The sequence below is a fragment of the Helianthus annuus genome, chromosome 12 (genome assembly GCF_002127325.2).
Source record: "Helianthus annuus cultivar XRQ/B chromosome 12, HanXRQr2.0-SUNRISE, whole genome shotgun sequence".
Lineage (NCBI taxonomy): Eukaryota > Viridiplantae > Streptophyta > Magnoliopsida > Asterales > Asteraceae > Helianthus > Helianthus annuus.
This window is the reverse complement of record NC_035444.2, coordinates 136,819,777-136,835,316: the sequence shown is the minus strand read 5'-3', so window position 1 is coordinate 136,835,316 and position 15,540 is coordinate 136,819,777. Positions and strand designations below refer to the sequence as shown.

General features: G+C 44.3%; 1 long non-coding RNA gene across 1 annotated transcript; it reads left to right on the top strand.

Moving 5' to 3' along the window:
* The first annotated feature begins 14,979 nt into the window (after positions 1-14,979).
* LOC110896978 lies at positions 14,980-15,540 on the top strand. The gene is made up of 2 exons (XR_002568337.2): positions 14,980-15,179; positions 15,283-15,540. It is a non-coding gene; the product is annotated as an uncharacterized LOC110896978 (long non-coding RNA).

Sequence of the window (15,540 nt, the reverse complement as noted above, 5' to 3'; positions counted from 1 at the left end):
AATTGACTATTGCATATGAACCGTAAACCCTAGTCTGGTTTAAGGCTTACAAGCAGTTTTTTATTAGAATATTCTGTTTTGTTTCCTGGTTACAGTAGAAAGCTCAGGAACTCTATGATGTGCCACATAAACATGGTAGGAGAAGGCCTAGGAAGAACCTTGATGAACCGTACCCTCCTAATCCTAAAGTGCAAGTGTATGGTCATGATCTAACCTACATGAGAAATGAACTAAAAATATGCAAAGATAACTTGGTGATTATCACATGCATGTGATAAGGAGGATAATAGATCTTGAGAGAAGTCTTAAGACCTGAGGAATGACATCTAAGAGATGTTATTTGTCATACCACCTCTAGAGCCTATCGATCCACTAAATCCTAAGGCTCTAGAGCCGAATTTTATGCCTATGGGATATGGGTATTCGTCGTATAAGCCTCACCCTCCTACGCCACACCATTTGTGCCTTCTAAGCCAGTTACACCACTTAATGATAGGTTCTCTAAGCCCTATCAGAATTCGCCGATTTACATGAAGGCTACTTCAATCTATGAAGTGGGAGAGCTGTCAAAGAAGCTAGAGTCACATGTGAACCCTCTCATGTGGGTTGGAGCTTTCAGCAAAATGAGAGAGGTAATCGATATGGATGCTACAACTATGAAGGAAGAGGAAGAAAAAAAAAGATCCAGAGTATGTCCCATGTTCTGACCAAGAGGAGGAAGACCCAAGAGAAGGCTACAATTACACTGAATAACTAGTTGATGATATGAGTTCTTGTTAGGCCCTAGAAGTGTAAGACTGACGCATCAAATATACGCAACGGGCTACGGTAGCGAACTCTGATTAATTGGGTTAGTTTATATTAGGTTTAGGACCTTTAATAGGTCATTTGGGCATGCCTAAGGCCATTAGGGCCAGGCAAGCCCAAGGGGAGCCCATGTGGGGAATGGGCTTACCCTAGGGTATTTAAGAAACCTTAAATCATTTCTAGGGTTAAGCTCTTGAACACCTTGAAGCCTCCATAAGCCTCCATTGTTAGAATTGCTAGAGAGAGAGAGAGAGAGCTAGAGAGAGGTGAAAGAACTTTGTACCAGACGTTTTTGCTATTTTCATAGTAATAGAATCGTGTGCAAAGTTTGAAAGTGATTCGGTGTTCTTTTGATTTCTTGAATATCATCAAGTTTGGATTCCGCCCATCCTTGGTGATCGTTTGATATATTGTTTGATCTGTTTTCGGGACTTACAATTGGTATCAGAGCCATTAGAACCCGTTTCTAGGCTCAATTTGATATCAAACATTCAAGAAATTCTGAATTTTTGTTGCAGATCTTCATCGCGTTCTTCGCATTCTTCATCGTGTTCTTTGTTTGTTTAAAGATTCTCTATATTTTGATCTTTCTGAAAGTTGTTAAAGGTTTTGGGATCTGCACAAAAATTCATACATCATCAGAAATACCAAACTCTTATCATCTAATTACTTTATCATCATCAGTCAACATCAATTGTTACATCATTGTTGTTACATCATTGGACATCATTGGACATCATCATCATCTTCTGTCAACAATTATGATCCAAAACACGTTCATCATTTTTATCCGAGATCCATCAAGCAAGCTTTCATACCGATTTTCCAACTCATTCACTGTTTCATCTTTCTTACACAGGAAACATTCAACTTTTTTAATCCAAAAATTTTATTTTCATTTTGTTTCCTGATATACCAAATCCCATCAAACCAATTATTTAAACTTTCAAGGTTATCGTTTTCCACTTCGTCAAACATTTTAACCACACTTTCAAGGTTTTTAGTTCAAAGTCCACAAATTTTAACCACACTTTCAAGGTTTTTAGTTCAAAGTCCACAAATTTTAACCTCCACGAATCCCACGAAACGTTTGTAGCCCAAAAATTATACCAATTTCACACTAGAGACCCAAATATAGATGTTATAACTTGTGGCCCAAATGTGACAAACTCACAAAATCCAATCTTGATCCACAAATTTAGCGACCCACTAACCAAACCTGTTTCAATTGTTAAATGAATATGATTGGGCCGATATCTTTGACTCTTGGGCCGATGACATGTTTTATGTGAATTGATAAGGCTACCAATATGTAATTAATAACAATAAAACTGGCCAACAACTTCAAGTATCAAGATGATATGATTGGGTAATCAATTGCATCACAAGAAATCTGATCACATGAATATCAATTGATGATTGGACCGATGGACTGAACATGCAATCAATTAATGCTTTTCTCTTACATTCAAACAATGGCCGACAACTGTTTTGAAATTTGGATTTTAATTGGACCGCTAAAATGATCTTTAATATGTTCACATGGGTCATCAATTTATGAGGCCGACAATTCGATTGTGATATAAAAACTGTGATTGGGCCAAACAATTAGTGGACAGACAATTAATTATTGTTAGGACCGATAAACTTTGATCTTAATATCGATTGGGTCGTTCAGTTTGTATTCAGTCGAAGCACATGACAACTTTAATTGGACTTTGATAGACTCACAACCTTTATTCAAAATTTATGAAACCTTATTGAACCGAGACTTGTATACCAGAGAAATCAATGGGCCTAACACATCTTAATTCACGTGAACATGTTGACAGACTGTTTCAAATGAAATGACGATCTTTTCAAGCGAAATAATGACTTTCACAAGAAATAAACCACCTTCATACGAAATAGAGGACTTTTCAAACGAAATTGGTGTATTTCGTGCGAAATAGAGGATTTTTCAAACGAAATATGTGTATTTCGCACGAAATTAAAGACTTTTCAAGCGAAATAGGTGTATTTCGCACGAAATTAAGGATTTCTCAAATGAAATAGGCACATTCAAACGAAATTATGTTTATTTCGTGCGAAATAACACGACCAGGTTGTATTTCGTGCGAAATAGATCTGACGTCACGCGATTTCGGACCGAAAAACTCAGATTTCTCTCAAACGGCTTGGAATTAGGATCTAAAACTTTGTAGGGTTGTAGATCAGGTGTTTTTGCATAACATATCAAAAAATCATGTAATTTGGACCGTAAAAACCCGTTCAATTTTGAAAAATTCAGTAAAAAACATGAAAGAATGAGTAGAAGTCAGAATTTTCAGTGAAAACAAGCTAAATCGGTAAGAACTCTTCCTCCTGAGCTCTGATACCACTTTTAGGATCGTTTGCACGACCAAACGAGTCGTTCAGAAGAGTTCTCGGATCAAATCAGAGGCGGAATTCAAAGATTTGATCTTCGTTCAGCTTGTTATACACTTAAACAGTCTCTTGTATTGATTAAACGACGTTACAATGGCTGGAGACAATTTGGCAGCACCTCGGCTCCAAAATCACAAAGTTACAAATGAAATGGCACAACACCTATTTATAGGAGAGGGTATTTCGCACGAAATAGGCATTTGATATTTCGCACGAAACTACTATTTCGCACGAAACTGCTATTTCGTGTGAAATGACTTTTTCATCCTATTTCCCAGTTTCCTCATACTACGTGTCCTAGATCTACCATTTCTATTACAAGACTCGATACAAGACGAAGTCAACAGACATATGCACCAACAGATCAGATGGGAATCACCCCATCCGATCACTTAATTGTTCTTGACGGTTGTTCATGTTCAACCCGTGATCGTTTGTCTCTTGGATAGAAACCTGTTCTCAGACCGGCACTTCACTAGAGAATGAGTAGAAGGCCTGAACGAGGTCAGATTCTATCGATTTTTTGAATGAAAAGTTAAGGACATTGAAGAAAAGTGAAAATCAGTTGGAAAATGTTTACATTAGGACGAAATCAGTGTTTAAACGTGTCGAAATCCCTTAGATCTGAGTTGTTCTTGGTGGAATGAGGTCACACTTTGAAGTTCATGAACACCATGATGACATCATCCTAGAACAGCCCAAATCCACAGATTTCATGGTGAAAAGTTGGGGTTTGATGGTGAAATTGATGGAAAAGTGCATAAAGATCAAAGAAGTACAAGATTTGAGGAGAAAACTTACAAGAATCGCAAGAAATCGAGAGAAAATAGGCCAAGAGCATGCTGGTCGGAGGAGAGCAGTCACATCACATGAACAGTGATGTGACAGGTGAGTATTTATAGGTGAAGAGGAGAGTGAGGCGGTATGAGTGGTTCGATCGGATAACCAACCGATCGGATGGTCATCCGGACGGATGACCATTCGATCGAATGGTCTTTCGATCGGATAGCTCGAGTGAGTTAGTTCTCGACGTTTCATTTCGTGCGTTGAGCGTTGCGATGCGTTTAAGCGAGTGTCGATTAAGTGATGCGATAGATTAAATAATAGTTACACAATTAACATAACTAACATACACCGACATAAGTAACCTTGCATTTCTAGTTTGCGATGAGATCACGTTGCGATAGAGTTGCGATTGCGTTTGCGATTAATCACCTTAAACATATAATAAACATGCACAAGTAACACATAATAGCACACACACGTAAAACAATATCCAGAACATGCGATTCAAGTTGCGATGCGATTGCGATGAGATTAGCGTTAAATAGACTAGCGATTAAACTACGATTAATGCATTTACTCCACATAATACAACTAAAGTAAACATAATTAAACTATCGATTAGCGAGGTTCGAAAGTACAAGTAATAGCAAGGAATGACAGATCGAATTAGCAACCTTTTCTTCCTTTGACTTTGACTTCAAAGATGCGGGTTGTGACAGTCGCAACCGCACTAGCCGGCCGCCACCACCTGTGACCACCGTCGCCGTCCACCATCACTGCGACACTCGCCGCCTCTGGCGCACCGCCACACACCACATCGCCTCCATCGCATCCGCCCACGCTCACCACCTCGTCCGCCACCGCCGTGTCTTGGTGATTCAGACCAGATCTGTCTCACGTGTGGATTTTCGAGATGACTTAAAGATTTCAATCAGTGTAGGTTCATAGGGATCTACAAGCTTAGTCGAGCGAGCCAACTTGATTTTGAATCAAGTCAGGCTAAAGTTTAAGATCTTAGCTCAACTTTAATTTCTAGCTGACCCTAGCTAGCTTGGTATGGAGTTCGAGTCGAGCTCGAGTTAGCCTTGGCTTGGCTCAGCTCGTTAACAGACTTAAGGTGTTTTGTTTCTCGCTGCATCGCACAGACACCCTTATATGCTAATCCGACTTTATATTTCTAGGTATAATTTAGAGTTAGATCTTATTTTAGAAATAATGAATAAATAATTTAATTGATTCTTGCAGTTTAAATGTTATTGTTAATTTTATAACTAAATAACTTTTTTAGTTATCAATAACATAACTTGATTGGAATACCAATAGGATAGATAAGTACATTATTAGCTACATTATTAAAATCTTAAAATGAAATATAAACTAGATGTCCGTATCACTTTCAAAAAGTACATTACCCGTTGTAAGAATTTGTAAAAACACATGTGATTAACCAGAACAATCCCAATACCAACTAAATGCGCATGTAATTCCACTAACATAACTATTATATTATATATCACGATATAATTGATAAATTAACAGAAGACGAATACAGCTTTGCAAATTGTCGTTGCCGCTACATTGTGCGGATCTCACACTAGTGTGTGTATGTATATAATTTGAAACAAAATATGGAAGCACTTCATTTCTTGTTGTGGATTTATGATGTTAATAAATTGTGAACACCTAAATAAAGAAAATATGGATGATGAAGTATTAAACAGATCACCAAATGAGATTTCAGAAAGAAAAAAATAAAACAAACTTGAAATCCGGTTCAAACACCAAGTCTGGTTCGCTGTTCAAATGGTTATACCCAATGTTTTAAAAACCGGTTTTTAAATTAAACCGGATTAGGCTAAAAAATGGTTCAATCGGTTGAACCAGGTTGTACCGAGCGGTTCAACCGGGTTGACTAGCTAACTCTATAATTTCATAAATTACAACATCAACTCAAAAGTTAATCCAAAAATGCACGATTGCATATTAAAAGATGATCCAAAACTAAATTCATAATCTCTATACTTATAAATGAAAATCCCTATACACTTGGCTTGATTTTAACCTTCCTTCTTTTATTTTTTCCTATTTGATGGATTCATATGATGCCACATCAGACTTTTGTACACGTGTAATTTATATATATATATATATATATATTCGTTTTTTTTCTTCTCGGTGTACATATATCTAAAGAAAATCTCTAATCTCTAATAAAATAATCCTCCCAACCCTTCTTCTACCTTCAGCCGTAAAACCCTTCTCCAGCCAACGATCGTCAACAATCAACCCCATTTGATCTTCCATTCTCCTATTTCAAGAAACCCTAATTCTCTGCCGCTTCTTTGATGCTCCCTTGTCTCCCTCGCATACCACAGCTGCGGGTGCGGGGGTACCAAAGGAACCTGCGACACCTTTTGTTAAGGTGGTTCCTGATCCAACCGTGCAGGCGGAGAGGACCGTGGAGAAGGTCGCGACCCAGATTTTCGATACCGTTGATTCTTCCAACAATCTGATCTCTCCAAATGATGGTGATAATTTGGATCTACGGTTTTCGGATGCTGGAAAGCAGAAATCGGATGCTGAGTCGCAGAAATCTCCTGCTGGTGAGAAGGTTACTGGTTCTTCTTCCGGTGGTGCGGGTTATGATGGGCCTCCTATTCAGCCTGGGGAATCTGAATTGGAGTATTATTACCGCACTTACACCCCGGATCGGAGCACGAGTTATCATCTACCCCCTGGACTGTTATGCAGGGGGATGATATTTCTAATGATCCTTCTGCCTGCAAGGAGATTCTGGGTGGTTTGGGCACCCCATTTGAAACTGACCGTGCCCGTTCCGCACCCCGTGAACTGCGCATCAACCAACTTTCCACCATGTTAGTGGGAAGTTCCATAGTGGCGAATGCTATTCTGGAAGATTACAAGGTGCTAGGCCGCAGGGAGGAGGAAGCTGCTCGCTTGCGGGCCGAAGCAGAAGAGTTGGTGAAGGCTGCTCGTGCGGGTGCGAAGCAGCTTGAAAGGTAGGGCTGCTTTTGAGAAGCAGAAACAGACCGCAGAGTGGGCTGCAACTGCTGAGCTTAAACAGGTTCGTACTCTTGCTAAGTTACTTTCTGATGAATGCAAGAGTTGGAATGAAAAACTTTCCAATGAGCGCAAGACATGGAAAGAATCTTGGGCTAAACAGAATGAAAATCTGTTTCGTGCGCGCCAGGAGTTGGCCAATCTCAGGGCGGCAAACGCTGCTTTGGCCAAAGAGAAGGCTGTGGCTGAGGCAGCTGTAGGCAGGGCTAAGGAGGATGAGGCCCGGACCGCTAAGGCTCTTGAAGAGGACAAGAAAGCGGGGGCTCATTTTGCTAATGCCCTTGATGAAGTGAATGCTGACTGCACTCGCTTAAACCAGACTGTTGTGAGCCTCCAGGTATGATTTATCTTTCTTATTATATCTTTCCTTCTGCCTTTTGAGAATGTTTACCAATTTCGTGCAAAGTGTTTCTTGCTTTTGAAAGGCTGAGGTTCAGACTCGCGAGGTCAAGGTTGCAGACCTCACGGCCCGCGTGACTGTTGCTGAAAAGCGGGCTAATGAGGCTGTCGAGGCAGAGATGCTCTGACCTCTTCGTTTAACCAGCTTGAGGCTGACCGCAAGTGGATGCGGAGTCGCGGTATTGCACATGTAAGTATTTCGTGCCTTTGTATCAAATGTTTAGCACGTGATGACCTTATTATTCTTGTGTTGCAGATTGTTCAGTCTATCATGGATGCCCCTGAAACCGCAACTGGTTTAGACTTGGTCAAGCAGCGTGCCCGCGATGCTGGTTTTAAAGCTGGTTATAGCCGTTGTATCGGTCATATAAACGTCATGTCTAAAGGCGGTTATACTGAAGAACGGTCCGGGTTTCGTGACGTGGACACCGAAGCGCTTCTTGAGGCGGCCGTTGCATCTTTTTATGATACGTCTCTCTCTTGTGTGGAGAAGCTTGATGAATGCTTGGAGGCCGCGGATTATCTAGACCGGTTGCGGATGCTATATGCCGATGCGGAAGAGGAAAATACTGCTGGTGGCGGCCAAGATGGCGCGGGTACCAGTGGTACAAAATAGGACTTAGGTTGGCCTGTGTGCCCCCTTTTGTTTTCCTCGTATATGTTGGAACTTTATGTAAATCCATTGTGCACCGTGTGGGTGCCTGAATTTTTTGAATATAAAGTTTGTTGTTCAATTTGTACAAGTGTCTTTACTTCTTGCATGTTTGAATGTGTGTATGCGGGACTCTACCCATTGTGAATGGGGTTGAGTATACTCTATACTGTTGTCGTATGAGTGTGTCAATTCCATTACGTGCCTCGTTAGGTTTTTAGGAATTGCGTAAGTTTTGTAAAAACTTGTGCATTTAGCCGGATAGACACTTAATGTCTTGCCTTTGCTGGCCTATTGCAATATTTGTGTGTGGTTAGCACTTTGTGTGGGTATCGCGAATGAAGATTTTGCCAATCTGTTTTTGCGGATACCACAAAGTGGAACATGCATTTGTAATAGTAGTAACAAACAATGTTGCATTAAATTGCTCATTTATTTATTTGCAAATGGCCTGCGGCCCGATAGGTTACCTGAAAATGTAAAAACATGGCTTACATGTAACAGCGTCGAAGCTGTTGTGCATTCCATGTACATGCGATAGGTTCACCTTCTAACATTTGTAACTTATACGCGCCTTTGCCCAAGACCTCATTGATGAGGTAGGGTCCTTCCCACTTGGGGGCAAGTTTTCCTGGGCGTTCAGCGTTAGATGCTTCGTTGTCGCGGAGGACGTAGTCTCCCGGGTTGAAAGTACAAACGCGGACGCGTGAGTTGTAGTACTTTTCAAGTTTGGATTTGTACTTAGCCTCGTTGATGGCAGCGTTTTCACGTCTTTCTTCCAAGAGGTCTAAGTCAATCCTGCGTTCCATACTATTGTCTATTTTTTCAATAGCCAACATTCTGGGTGAAGGGAGGCCTACTTCCACGGGGATCACCGCTTCTGAGCCATAGACTAGGCTGAAAGGTGTCTCCCCATTGCTCGTTTTTGGGCTTGTGCGATGAGCCCATAAGATGCTTGGGAGTTCATCGACCCAGCCACGCCTGGCTGTTCCCAACCTTGCTTTGATGCCTTCGACTAGACTTTTGTTGATACTTTCAACCTGGCCATTCCCTTGCGGATGCGCCACATATAAGAATATGTGTTCAATGTGTAGTTCTTCTAGCCATTTTTGAAATTCGTCGGCAGCAAAGTTGGTGCCGTTATCGGTAACGATGCACATTAGTAGACCGAAACGGCAGATGATGTGTTCCCAAATGAATTTCCTTGTTATCATAGCAGTGGTTGAGGCGAGCGGTTTCGCCTCTACCCATTTTGTGAAGTAATCAACCACTACTATGATAAATTTGACCGCCCCTGGTGCGTCTGGGAAGGGTCCGACCACGTCGATTGCCCATTTCTGAAAGGGCTATGCGGTGGTGATCGGGACCAAGTTGTTCTTGGGGCGCAAAGTTTTTGGAGCATGTCGTTGACAGTTAATACATTTGCGCAACTCTTTGACGGCGTCCAGGTGCATGCCGGGCCAGTAGTACCCGGCATTCATGATTTTGGCCACTACCATGCGTGGTCCTGCGTGTATGCCACACATTCCCTCGTGTATTTTTCTGATTAGGTATGTGGCGTCTTGGGGGTTGACGCATCGTAGGAGTGGCCCTAGGTATGATTTACGGTATAAGATACCGTCTCTCATTTGGTAATGGCACGCTTTGTATTGTAGCTTGCGTGCCTCTGTCTTCCTTTCGGGAGTCACACCTGATTGTAAGTATGCAATAATTGGTGTCATCCAGGAGGTTGTACCGTACTGGATGACATTGACCTGGCGTAGGGGTACCGAAGGGTTCTGCAGAATTTCGATGCGTATCTCCTTTGCCAGGTGTTGGAAGCTGGTGGATGCAAGTTTTGATAGTGCATCTACGGACTTGTTTTCACTTCTGTTGATATGTCGGATATTGAATGAAGTGAATTTTGATTTTAGTTGCAGGGCTTGCTCAAGGTAGAGGATCATGATATCCCCCATTGCGGCATAGTCGCCGCGTATCTGCCCTGCAACTAACAAAGAGTCGACGTGTGCTTCCAAATGTTGTACGCCGAGTTTGACTACTAAACGTAGTCCTGCCAGCAGAGCCTCATATTCTGCCTCGTTATTTGTGCTTTTGAAATCGAGGCGGATTGCATATGTAAGTTCTTGGCCATTAGGGCTGACGAGTCGCAGACCTGCGCCTGCACCTTCCTCGTTGGAGGCACCATCAGTAAAAAGTGCCCAAGTTTCCGAGGAAGATGGTGCTGGTGTAGGATTTTGTGCTTCTTCGCATTCTTGGATGCGATTGGCCGGTACTTCGGCGACGAAATCAGCTAAGACTTGGCCTTTAATCGCGGGGCGCGATTTATAGTTCAGCGTGTGCGCGCCCAGCTCGATTGCCCATTTCGCTAATCTCCCAGAATGTCAGGTTTGGATAGGATCGGGTCGATCCTGTAATTGGTTAGCATCGTGATGACATGGTTTGCGAAGTAGCGTCGCAACCGTCTTGAAGCGTGTAATAGTGCTAATACCAATTTCTTCATTATTGAATATCTTGTCTCTGGGTTGTTGAGCATCTTGCTGATGTAATAGATGGGTGTTTGAATCCCCTCCCGCTCCACTATCAGTACCGCACCTACCGCGTTGTCTGCGGCAGATAGGTATAATATGAGTGGTTCATCCTTGCGTGGTGCGGTTAGAGTTGTGAGTTGTATCAAACACTCCTTAATTTCCCGGAAAGCATTTTCGGCCTCTACGGTCCACTGGAATTGTTCTTTCTTTAAATAGTTCTGCAGGGTGTTGATGAAAGGATATGACTTAGCTACATGGTTGGCTAAGAATCTATTTAGTGTGGCTAGCCTGCCGGCCAGCCGTTGCATTTCTTTCATCGTTGAAGGCGATGGCATGCGCTCGATCGCCTGAACCTTTTCCGGGTTTACCTTGAATCCATCTTTGGTTACGATGAATCCAAGGAATTTGCCTTCTTCCGTTTCAAACGAGCATTTCCCTGGATTGAGCTTTATGTTAACGCTTCGCAGAGTTTGGAATGTTCGTTAAATATCAGTGAGCATGGTATCTTCCTCCATGCTCATGACGACTAGATCGTCCATGTAGATTTCGACACTTTTGCTTATTTGCCCGCGGAAAGTGTCGTTCATCAGTTTTTGATAGGTTGCGCCCGCGTTGCGCAACTCAAACGGCATTTTTGTATAACAGTATTTCCCGGTGGGAGTGCGGAATGCCGTTTTGTCTTCATCCTCGATTGCCATCTGTACTTGGTGGTAGCCTTTATAACAATCGAGGAAACACTTCCATCTGAAAGGTGCGAGGTTATCGACTTTTTCGTCGATTTCCGAAAGTGCGTAACAATCCTTGGGACAGGCTTTGTTGAGGTCTTTGTAATCGACGCACATGCGCCAGCCCCTGGATGGTTTCTCTACCATAACTGAGTTGGATAACCAAGTCTGGTATTTAACTTCCCGCAGGATGCCTGCGGAGAGCAGTTCTTCCACCTGCTCATGCATCGCCTAGTTTTTAGCGGATCCAAGGTGGCGTTGGCCTTGGATCACCGGCTTAATACCTGGCATGGTATTTAAGCAATATTCCGCGATTTCACGCGGGACCCCTGTCATGTCTGCGGGTGTCCACGCGAAAATGTTTTGGTTCCTGAAGAGAAGCTGCTTCAGGTGCGCTTTGGTGTTAGGGGACAAGGTGTGGCCCAACGTAACTTTTTGTTCTGCGTATCTCGCGTTGAGAACCCATTTTTCTGGTTGGTTGTTGGGGGTAGGCCTTGCTATCTTGGTCGGACGTATTTCGTCCGACATCATGACGTCTCTGCGTGCGTAGATTATCGCGACCCCTGTTTCGGTTGGGAAACCGACAGCAGAGTGGGGTACGGACGTAATCATATTGAAATCACCTTGGGATTCTCTCCCAAGGAGCACGTCATATCTGGAGGTATGAGGTAAAACCATAAAGTTTACCTCTTTTGTTCTTGTGTGCCTTCCGCTGGTGAGACGCACAGGAAAAGTGATCTGCCTTAGGGGAAAGACAGTTTCCCCTGCGAACCCGGCCAACGGGTAATTCCACTGCTTGCAACCGATTCTTTTCCTCCTGATCGAACTGGTTGAAGCATTGCTCATAGATTATATCAGAAGTACTGCCCGGGTCGATGAATAGACGCTCGGTGCAGTAATGAGGCAGTTGGCCTGTAATAACGATAGCGCGCCTGTCGCGCCGTCCGCCTCAGACTTTTGGAAAGACGACTTGCTCGTCTTTCCAGTTATTGTCCGGCCTTCTCGCCGCTTTGTGCGGCCTTCCTTTACCTACGTTAATCATGTGGGTCGAGGCCACATACATGGTCCTCTTCCCTGAGGAGGTGCCTTCGCCATAAGGGGTGATGCGCTTGGTGGGTTTCTGCCCACCTGGCAAAAGATGTTGCAGTTTGCCCTCTTTTAAGGCTCGCTCAATCTCCAGCCGGAGACTGATGCAGTTGTTTGTTGTGTGGCCCGAGTCCTTGTGATACTCACAATAGAGAATGAGATCTTGATTTTTCTTAAACTTCATTGGTTGGGCCGGTAGATGTGCGTCCGTAAGAAGGACTTCGCTTGGCGACACAGTGATCTCGGTCCAGTTGCGGTCTCGAGAATCTTTCTTTGACGCCCGTTTGTCCTGTTGGGCGTTATGGTTCCTTGGGTCAAACGGGTTGGTCCACGGGAAGTATGGTTTGGAAATGCTGTCGCGATTTCCAACGTCTCGATTGCGTTTATTGTTACGCTTGGACCCCTGGTGGGAGGTTTCGGCTTGGGGCTGTGCCTTTGCCATATGCGGCTCAAGGGACCGCTGCGTCTGGGCGTATGTCTTGACTGCGACCATGACATCTTCCCATTTTTTAGGCAAGCCCTCCTTGCCAGAGATGGTCATAACCATCTGCTTGTCCTTGACGGCCTTGATGAAGTGGTTCCGTGCCATTTGTCTGCCACGTCACCTATCTCCAGGCACTCTTTATTGTATCGGACGACGAATGCTTCGAGAGATTCGTCCTCCCTGCGCCAGATATTCATAACGTCCATCGAATAACGTTCGTGACGTCGTTGCTGGCTGAAATGAGCGAGGAACTTTGCATGCAAGTCCTCGAATGAGCCCAGTGATCCCACTGGCAAAGAATCGAACCAAGCCCTGAACAGGCCTGTGAGGGTCTGGGGGAAAAACTTACACCAAGTGGGTTCATCCCACTGGCCGTTGCATCCCGCACCCATGAAAACGTTCATGTGGTCGTCCGGGTCGGATGAACCGTTATATTTCCCAACATTAAATGGGAATTTTGTTGTGGTGACATGGGCGTGGGCAATTCGCGGAGCGAATTTTGAGTTTTCGGCGCAGCTTTCGGCCTGTAGGGTTGGTTCTCAGGGCGCTTTGCAGCCCTGAGGTATGTGTTGCGGAGATGAGTGGGAGGAATATAGTTGCGTCCTCCCGGTCTGCTGCTGGTGTCATGCGAATCCCCGCAATATGTATGGTCGTCCGGGTCGGTACGGCCATAACCTTCATACTGGGGCAGCGGTCCCAGCTGGCTTTGGATGCCGGAACTGCGGTGACCTGTGGATTGCCGCCTGTTATCGCTTTCGGGGCCCAGGCGGCTTTGTATTGGGCCTCTGGTGCGGGACCCATATGAGGAATCGTCCTCATTTATTGTACGGACCTCACAGTAAGAGGATCCGCGATCCTCACGCCTGCTTCTGGATGCTGTACGTGAGGGTGCCCTGCCGTCATATTGTATAATACGACCCGCAGGTGTGTGTGGTACCGGGGTAGGCCCGACTTGTATTTGCGCTTCAGCGCAAGCTCGGTTATATGTTGCGGCCAGCAGGGCGGCCTGCTGGTCATACCAGGTGTGAGGGTCCATGTCCGGAGGGATCACAGATGCGTACTGTGATAGGTCGTGCCCGAACGTTAGGGATGGACCCCTTTGCGTTGATGTGCCAATGTGGCCCGGATTTAGGTCTGGGGGAGCAGTCCCCGCATTCCCTGGGTTGGTGGGGAGTAGATTATCCCCGGTAGTGTTGTTTTGGTGATTAGTCATGATCTTTTGAGAGGGAGAAGGATGGTTGAAAAGGTGCTAAGAGTGGCGGTGGGCGCCAATGATGAAATAATGGTTAACCGGGTTGGGTTAACTCACTGGTCTCGTCAAGAAGGGTTAATCCCTTCCTCCCGAGGATTGCTGGCTGGATCACCGGTGGGTTGATCTCCTGCACAAGGAAACAAACCGTCACTCGTAACAAGGAGGATGGGGTGGGGGGTGCTCCTTGTTACCACTCTCCGGCGTGAGAATCAGTAGTCTGCTTGGGAAGCAAAGTATAATAGTAGTAGTAGTGAGAGAGTTGTGAAGAGATATCTCAAACCTGGTTTGGGGTTGGTATTTATAGCCGAGGAGTGAAAGAGGAGGTGGATGGATAGACTGACGGCATGCTACACCTTTGCAGGTGTGTCAGGCATGTCGGTTGTGGAGGTGATGCCACGTCAGTCTGTCGCTTACGTAGACCTGACAGGCGGCTGCCATTGGTGCTACTTGCTCTGTGGTGTCAGTCCCACTTGCTGAGTGTACAGGATGCGGTGCGGGCCGCATCGCTGTTTGCGGTAACTGTAGACGTTCCGGCTTCTCAGTCTTTGATCAAGAAATACGCGAGATGCGGTGCCAAGCCGCATCGTCGTCCGTGGTGACTGTTACTGTTATCCAGCTCCCTTGTATTGATAGAAGTGTTCACTGGATGCGGTGCTAGGCCGCATCGCTGTGGACGCTTCCGTTTTCATACACCAGATGCGGTGCCATGCCGCATCACTATACCGTTCTCATATTACTGGTAAGTTCTCCTCCATCATTGGGTAGATTGGATTCAACCACTGTGTCGGTGCGTCCCCGCATGGACACAGGTAGGTTGTTAGCTAGTGGGGGTTTTGATAAGGGTAATGGTCACTCGCAGTCGATGCTGACGCGAGATCTGGGACCATACCCCTTCAATGTTGGCGGAGAATGTTGTGCTTGGAGAATGCTGTGCTCGGTGGATGCTATCAAGGTATTGTTAGGATTTTGCTATAAATCACCATATTTGGTATATGTTTTTGTGTGATGATTATGAGATGTGAATCAATGACTTCTTCACGATTGGCATGTTGCAGATGAAGAAATTAGGGTTTTTTCTTTGACACACGGTGGAGCAGATGAGGATTGAATGGGGATGATGAACTGAGGATGATATCAAACTACTTTGTTCGTGACGATGATGAATTGAGCAAGTTTTGGGGTTTTAGGGTTTTTGATATGAGTTTTGCTTATTTTTGAACAAATTGATTTGGGTATACTTTATTGTCTTACATCCAAGGCTTATCATATATGTTTTGTTTCTTGATTCCTAGCTTTTAAAATTTTATTCTTAA